Source organism: Melanaphis sacchari, unplaced genomic scaffold (assembly GCF_002803265.2).
Source record: "Melanaphis sacchari strain LSU unplaced genomic scaffold, SCAv2.0 Contig305_pilon_pilon, whole genome shotgun sequence".
Classification (NCBI taxonomy): domain Eukaryota; kingdom Metazoa; phylum Arthropoda; class Insecta; order Hemiptera; family Aphididae; genus Melanaphis; species Melanaphis sacchari.
In genome coordinates this window covers 611,568-619,590 of record NW_020271179.1, presented here as the reverse complement: position 1 = coordinate 619,590, position 8,023 = coordinate 611,568, and positions in this window count along the sequence as shown.

Below are 8,023 nucleotides of genomic sequence, written 5' to 3'. Positions count from 1 at the left end.
TTTTTAAAGAAAAAACATACCGAACAGCAAAAAAAAAAAATAAGACTTTGTACAATATGTTAATATCCTAAATGTCATTGAGTAAATTATCAAGAAGTTGTTAGGTGTTATTATGTTATTCTCAAATTTTATAATGAATTCAGTCTATACTTTGAATCAAATAATTGTTCTTACAATTTGTATAAATTTCAAGTTTAGGATTAGGTATAACAAGGAAAAATAGGTAAAGTTAAAAATGTTTTTTATTTTGAAAAATTTGATAAATTGATAAATGTGTATAATAAGCACAATAATGTTATATATAAATAAAATTAATGCATGTGTACATACTATTACTATTAGTATTATAATATATAATTAATAAAATAAATGTTTAATGTACATAATATTTCTCGTACATTTTTAAAATATTTTGAAAGCTGTATTAAATTATTTTTTATTTATGTGTTTATGTATTCAAAATAAAACTAAAACTAACTAATGGTTTTTAAATACGAACAATATAATTATTATTATTGTAAATGGTACAAATATTATTAATTATACTAACAACTACCTATATTATGTTTCTTTAATAATCAGTCAATTATTGTTATCAAATATTATGTTAATTTTTGTTTTTTGTATTTGTTGGTAAATTAAATTAATTTATTAAAATGTTTTCTAATCATTTACAAACATAATAAAAACCATTATTATTATTATTTAAGAGCGGTAAATTAACGATATTGTATTTTCAATTTTCATTTTGGTGTAAAAAGTGTAAAATAAATATAATAAATAATTAGAGTGAGTGAGGGGAGGATCAAATATGTGAAAAAGCTTCATACAATGGACCCTTTTCCTCGGTATTTTGCTCTACCACGGGAATCCAGTATTGTGTCAGAACGTTAAATTTTGAGATTTCAAAACACACTTATTCTACATGTTTAAGCTTTAACCTTGTAAGTTTCTATCTTTTGTTCGAGTTAATTTCCCAGAAATTTAACTAAAACAATTTACAAACCAAAGTAATTAAACTGGATAAGCGATCAATCAATGGTGAGCGTAAAATTATATCAAAAGTTCACATTGAACAATGAAAAACTACTAACTATGTAAAATGTGAATTATCGATTTATATGTTATACCTTATAAGGTATTATTATGAGGTTTTCTATTTTACAAAAAAATTAAATAGTTGTTATTTCAAAAGTACAATGAAATTTATTCATAAAGTTGTATTTTAAATGTGTTCTTTATATTTAACGTTTATTAAATATTTATATGATAACAATTTTATTTTCAAGTATTTGATATAACTGATGATACATACAATTTAAAATAATTATAACTGAAATCATTATCTACTTTTACTATCATTTGTTATAGTTATGATATCAAACTATAAAATTGCCGTTTAAAATTCGTCGAGATTTTTTACTGCTCACAAACCTTTTAAAAGTCGCTATTCACATTTCGCATAGGAATAAAGCAGAAAATCAAAAATATCGGTGGAAATAGAAAATTCGAAAGTTGATAGCGGTTTCCCCGACAAAATAATAGATCATTTCAATATCATACTTTCTAATTGCACAAATTCTTCGAAACAATGTTCAGTATGACATCGTATATTGCCTTTTTTTTAAAAAATCATAGCTAGTATGATAATAATATCATAGCTATGAACAATTTTAGATCGGACGACCGGAACAACAATCGTCGTAGGTAATATTATTAAAATACATGAGACTATATTCTATATTTTAGACAACTTGACGAGTGGATGGTGGGCTCGTTTGTCGGGTGAGCAGACCAGAGAAATCATTGCATTATACATGACAATAAAATTATAAAATATTTAAATGTACCTATTAGATATTATTTGTTTTTCAATAAGTCAGTTGACATAGCGGAATAGCGCGTCGTCGTATGATGGTGCCCTGGTGCCGGGTGATAGCTCATCGCGTTTTAAACCGCATCGATACGGTTCCGTTTTTCGATTGTTTTCGCGTGGCATATCGACTGCAGAGAGGTTGAAGACGTTGCGTCGTACACTAACGACATTTCGTACTTAAACACAACGTGAGGTTTTACATTAACAAATAACATGACATCAACTATTCGAATGCATTTGGTATAGCTAATGCGTTTTTGAAAAAAAAAAGAAGAAAATGACCTTATCGTTCGCGTCGTTTCAATCGTATTCCACTATGGATTATTATAATATTATATTATAATAATGCTATGAATTATCTCATATTTTAAAACGATATTATAAATACGATAAAACTCGACTATGGCATTATTGTTATAAAATATTATGGCGACGACGCCAGTATTCAAAAATCTACGTCATTCCGAATAATTTCGACTTTTCCGCTTATCGTTCGAATTCGAATCACTATTTCTTTCTCTCTTTCTCTCTTTCTCTCTCTCTCTCTCTCTCTCAGCTATCGCGCGGTGTATCAAACTTTATGCGATCCTGGTATCACACTATCGGCAAGTATTGCATTCGACCTCGGACGCGATAACTACTGCGACAATCGATTGATCGATGACGTCACGTGCAACAATCGTGCGATGTTGGTGTTTTTATTATTATTATTATTATTATTATTATTTTACGTTTCAGCTCATTGTCGTGTACCCGCACAATAAGAAACAATAAACAACCGCGATCTGAGTATAAAAAGGTTGTGACACTTTGAAAAATCAATGTTTATATAATAATACTATACAATGCGTCGACACATCTTCCGATTTTTGATGCCTATGATTTTATTTAAGTAGCTCTATTATTACACCTCTCTATATCGTATAAAACAATAACTTTTACGTTTCAGTGAATACAATATTATTATGAGTTTATAACATATGGCAACTAAACATAACCTATCATAGTAATATTATTCTATCGAACGGTGGTAAGATATTCCTCGTTCATTCATTAAAAGTGATATTCTCATGTACGATAAATACCTCCTGATTATTTTTTTTTATGAACTAAAGTCTATGAATACGGTTTAAAAACTTGGTGTTATTTGTTCCCTTTAAAAAGGTTTTATATTAAATCATTCGATTTGAAAACTTTTTAAACCTCTGTAAAGTTCCATCTCAATTTGTTCACTAAAAATATTTTATGCGTAGAACCTTTTTAAAGTAAAAATAAATAATTTTTGAAGGTTAGCTTGTTAATAATTATTGATTTCATAGAACCTTTTTAATCTCAGGTCACTTTATATATCATACATTTTACATCCTCTTCTCCTCCGCCCCTAATAATAGTAATAATACAATACGATTTAGTGAGAATATAAATTGTTCTTTGTTTAATTTTAAATACTCATAGTCGTAAAATGCAAATCTAATGACAGCCGTACTATCCAAAATATTACATAATTTGATTTTCAAAAATATATACCTAACATTTTGTCTATTCGATACTTATAGTCAAAGGTTGTCAAGCTTATAAAAAAATTGTATCTGAGTTAGGTACTTATTTTTTTTTTTTTTTTAATAATAAATTTTACTATTTAGTTTGGACAAGCATTAAATAATGACTAAATAATTTATTTTTATTTAAAATAATTATATGCAATGTGGATTAAATAAAAAAAAAAAAAAAAAAAAAATGTTAGAGCAGTAGTCATAGAAATTATATTGTAAAATTGGATTTTCTCTGAACATAATATTATTTATTTTTAAATTAATTGAAAAAAGTTAATTTATTAGTAGCGATACTTTAACTAGTTAAGTTTTAAAAAAATTATTAAAAATTAACTAGGTAACAAGTTGAGTTAAAAAGTTGTTTAAAAAAATGAACTATTTAACATATAGCTGTAATTTATTAACTACCTAGTTAATCCCACTTTTGTCTTTATAGCGTATACCCCACAAAAGTAAATAACATAGTTATATAGGTGCTATTACGGCATTACCGATTGGCTTTGTCTAGTTATTATAAGTATGCACGTTTCAAACATATGCTATTATACAATATTAATATTCTGTTTCCGGTTTCCCTACGTTTCCGGTTCATATCGTTTTAGTGGTCACTTTATTAACCACACGTTTACCATTAAATACCTACTCATAACAGAACAATAAATTTTTATATGAACAAATTGTATAGCAGTTACTAATAATAAAACGAAACAATAAGAGCAGCGTACAATATATAGTTAACCTTTTAAAATCTTTTTCGGTTTTATTCAAACAATGTCATCGACCGTTCTTATATTATTTGGTCTGGGAATATGGATTCACCGCTAGTGTAAAGTATTATGTTAATAATTAATTTGGTTAAATATATGGTTAATGAAACACCAAATTAACTGATAATATTATTTAAGTTATTCTTTTTTACTATTCAATTTAGTCAATAACCCATAGACCTAACCGTTTATCGATCTCGCTGAATAAGCTAACTCCATTTACGACCGTTTTCTCATTAATCCACTTGCCGAAGTTTAATTATTTCGTTAATCCAACGTAATTATTTATGTCATTCCTAATATAATTTTTTCTTCCTATTTTGCTAATGTTATATTATTTTAGTTTAAATAAATAATTGGTGTATTTCTATAATTTTATTTAATAATAATTCTTTTATTTAATAAATTTGAAATCATCAAGTTCTTTTTTTAGACAATATTTAAAATTGTAGATCAATTTTTCCAACTTTCTATTAAATATTAATATTTAAATTATATGATAATTTACAGAATTAAAATACCAAATCTTATTGTGTGTTTGGTTTATGTATAGATACTTTTTTGTAAATAAAAAGAAAAAAATATAGATCTAGTTATAATTTTTAAAATTAATAAGTAGAAATCCTATTCAAATGATGTTGATGTTTTTATTGCGGTGAATATTGTTTGGTAAAATAGCATTATATTCAAATAATTATTGTAATGAAAATTAGAACACAAATAAATATCTTTAAGAGTTAATAATAATAATAATAATAAATCGGAGTTGTATAAATAAATATAACTATTTTTAATTTTTATAAACGATTGAACTAGCATCAAGTTTCAAATAATAGTCCATTTTTTTTTTTTTTGAATTTTGATTCTAGCTAAAAAAAATATTTTGAGTAAATTTTTATACAACGGAAATTTAAAATTATAATAGGATAACAATCAACATATTATACATTAACCTAGATTTATAAATAAAATAAAAATTCTTTTTTAATGTAAAATTTTAATACTCTTGTTAAACTTTGTAATTGATGCTTAACCGATAAAAAAATTCTCTCATTAATAATAATAATCAATAATTATACGCGTTATTTGTGCACCAGAAAGAATGCTATTTTTTTCAGCATGTATTTATGTACTATAATGTATGTATTTATGCATTGTTTATTTAGTGTCATATCATTTAGACATTTTTCAAATGTACAATAGTAATAAATATTTTCAACATACCGTATACATTTCGACTGCAAAATTGTACGTTCATATTATAATATATTCATTGTTATAAACTTATAACAATACCATATAATATGCTTTTCTTTTTATCGATCTATTATTTTTCAAGAAATTAGAGAAAACTTCATTTTCACTGAATTTCAACGAATGAATTCTCTCCAATTTAAAATTTATTAATTATATGTATAAGTAAAAATAATTGCATGAAGTAATTTTAAAATTACGACTAAATTCACCTATGCTCAATTGACTATTAGTTATATAAAAGTACTAATATAAACTAATTTAATAATAATACTTATTATGCAATTAAGTAAACCAAAAGGTAAAATATTTATATTCCAATCTAAAATGTAGAATCTTTTCTTTTTTAATTAATTTTTATAACATGTACTAGGTATACGTGTATATATAGTTGTTCGACTGTAAGCAAGTTCATCCAGGTATCTCCCATATTTTCGTTGAATATTAAATGTATTCAAATTCTGTTTTTTTTTTAACTTTAAATCATACTTAAAGTCGACATTTTAAAATACTTTAAATTTCTTTATCATTTAAGGAGTATGTTACGATAAAACTCTTATTTTTTTCAAATAAATTTTTTAGTGCTTGAGAAAATGTCTGTGTATCTATATAATTACAATTCGAACGATTAGTTTAATGAGATATTAAAGTGTTTGTACCAAGAATAATAGTACCTAATAATAGTTTTACATAAAATATAAAATTAATGTAATAAGTGCATTAGTTAGATTTACATTATACATGGAAAATATTACAATATATTATATAATATATTGTAATTAATTATATTTGTTATATTTCAATTTTAAAATCATCATAGCAATTATCAAATCATAAAATTCCTATATATTTCATTATTTTAAGCCTATTATCTTAAATAATTATCTTTGTCATACAAAGTTTAATAAATCATAAACTATTTATTCAAATTTCAGTTTATATGTATCAAAATATACAAAAAAATCATTTTCTTCAATAATTTTTTGTAAGAAGGGTGATTCATTTAAAAAAAAAAAGTTTTTAATGTTTAAAAGAATTCATTTATTATATGAGAAATCTAAATATTTAAAAATTAGTCTAAAGTAAACTTAAAAGTTAAAAAAATCAGATTTTGAATTAATACTATATTAAAGGGAAATGTATAGGGTCTTGGTGAATCTACTTACGTATTATAGTTATTATTTATATTGATTTACATTTTATATTTATGAGTTATTTAAAACCAACACATTAGTGTAACTTAAAAATTATAATGTGTATTTTATACAGATGATAGCGTGCGTTAAAAATATTTGTAAATAGTTACATCAATTTTGTGATCAGAATTTTTTTTTTTTTTTGAGATTATAGGCAAATTGATTTAAATCAATAACACATACCTAATACCCAATATATGCGTAAACTGAAAGCTCGAATACACAAGACAAATATAGCAGTTCGATCATGATTAATTGCAGAATATTCATTTTGAGTTTTCCGTGTATCGTACAGCCAACTAGTTGACTATCCAAAAACTTTCAATCTACATTGGTCTGAAAATGGTAGTTATATTATTTTCTCAAACCAAGTTATTATCAAAAACATAAAATAAAATAAATTAAATTAATAAATATTTTTAATGTATATAAAACGTTATAGAGAAAACTGTATGATATATCCTACCCAATTTGAATCATGGTTAATACATGTATAATACATATATAATAGTTGTATATAATGTGTATAAGAATAAATAATGTTTGTAAGACTGTAACATAAAAAAATAACTTAAAAGAAACTTTTGATATTGAGCTAAAACGCATTACTTTCAAAGTGATTTTTATTTGTAAATAGAAAAAAAGTCTAAAAAGTTTTCAATGTAATCACGATAAACATTGGTATTTGGTAGGTACATCATATAAGTGATAGGTAGATAATTGGTTAATACCAATTATCCGACATTACAGTAAATGTCCTTACAATATAAAATGTGCATAGTTATTTTTGTACTTTATCATTGTTAAAAAAAAAATAAATCTATTTAATATTTCTAACAAAATATTACAAGCTACTCGTATTACTTATATAATACATTACATAATATGTTATTAAGTAAAAAATTGAATACAAGTGAAAGATTTGTTTAAAAAAGCAATTGTGATTTATTTTTTTGAATAAAATGTTTAAGATCTCTATGTTTATCATTTATTTTGATAAAACATTAAAATTGATTTAATATTATTCAGCAGTCGGATTTTAAACTCGTGCATTCTTTTTTTATGATTTAAGATTGTATACCAGAAGTCATAATGTTCTTAGATTTTTTCAATTACAAATAATTTGTTTAAATTCTAAGACATCTTGTCATAAATTTTACATAATAATAATGTAATATTATAATACACACGCACATAAATTTATAATAATTTGTAAATAAATCTCTATTAATAAAATATTTTGTTTCTGTAACGTTTTGTCGATCATTATAATGTTATGAGATTTTAAAGTTGCACGCTGCGTTATTTATTATCATTGTTTTACATATTATACACTTTTAACACTTTATAATAGCATGACCTGACGACCTACGCTTA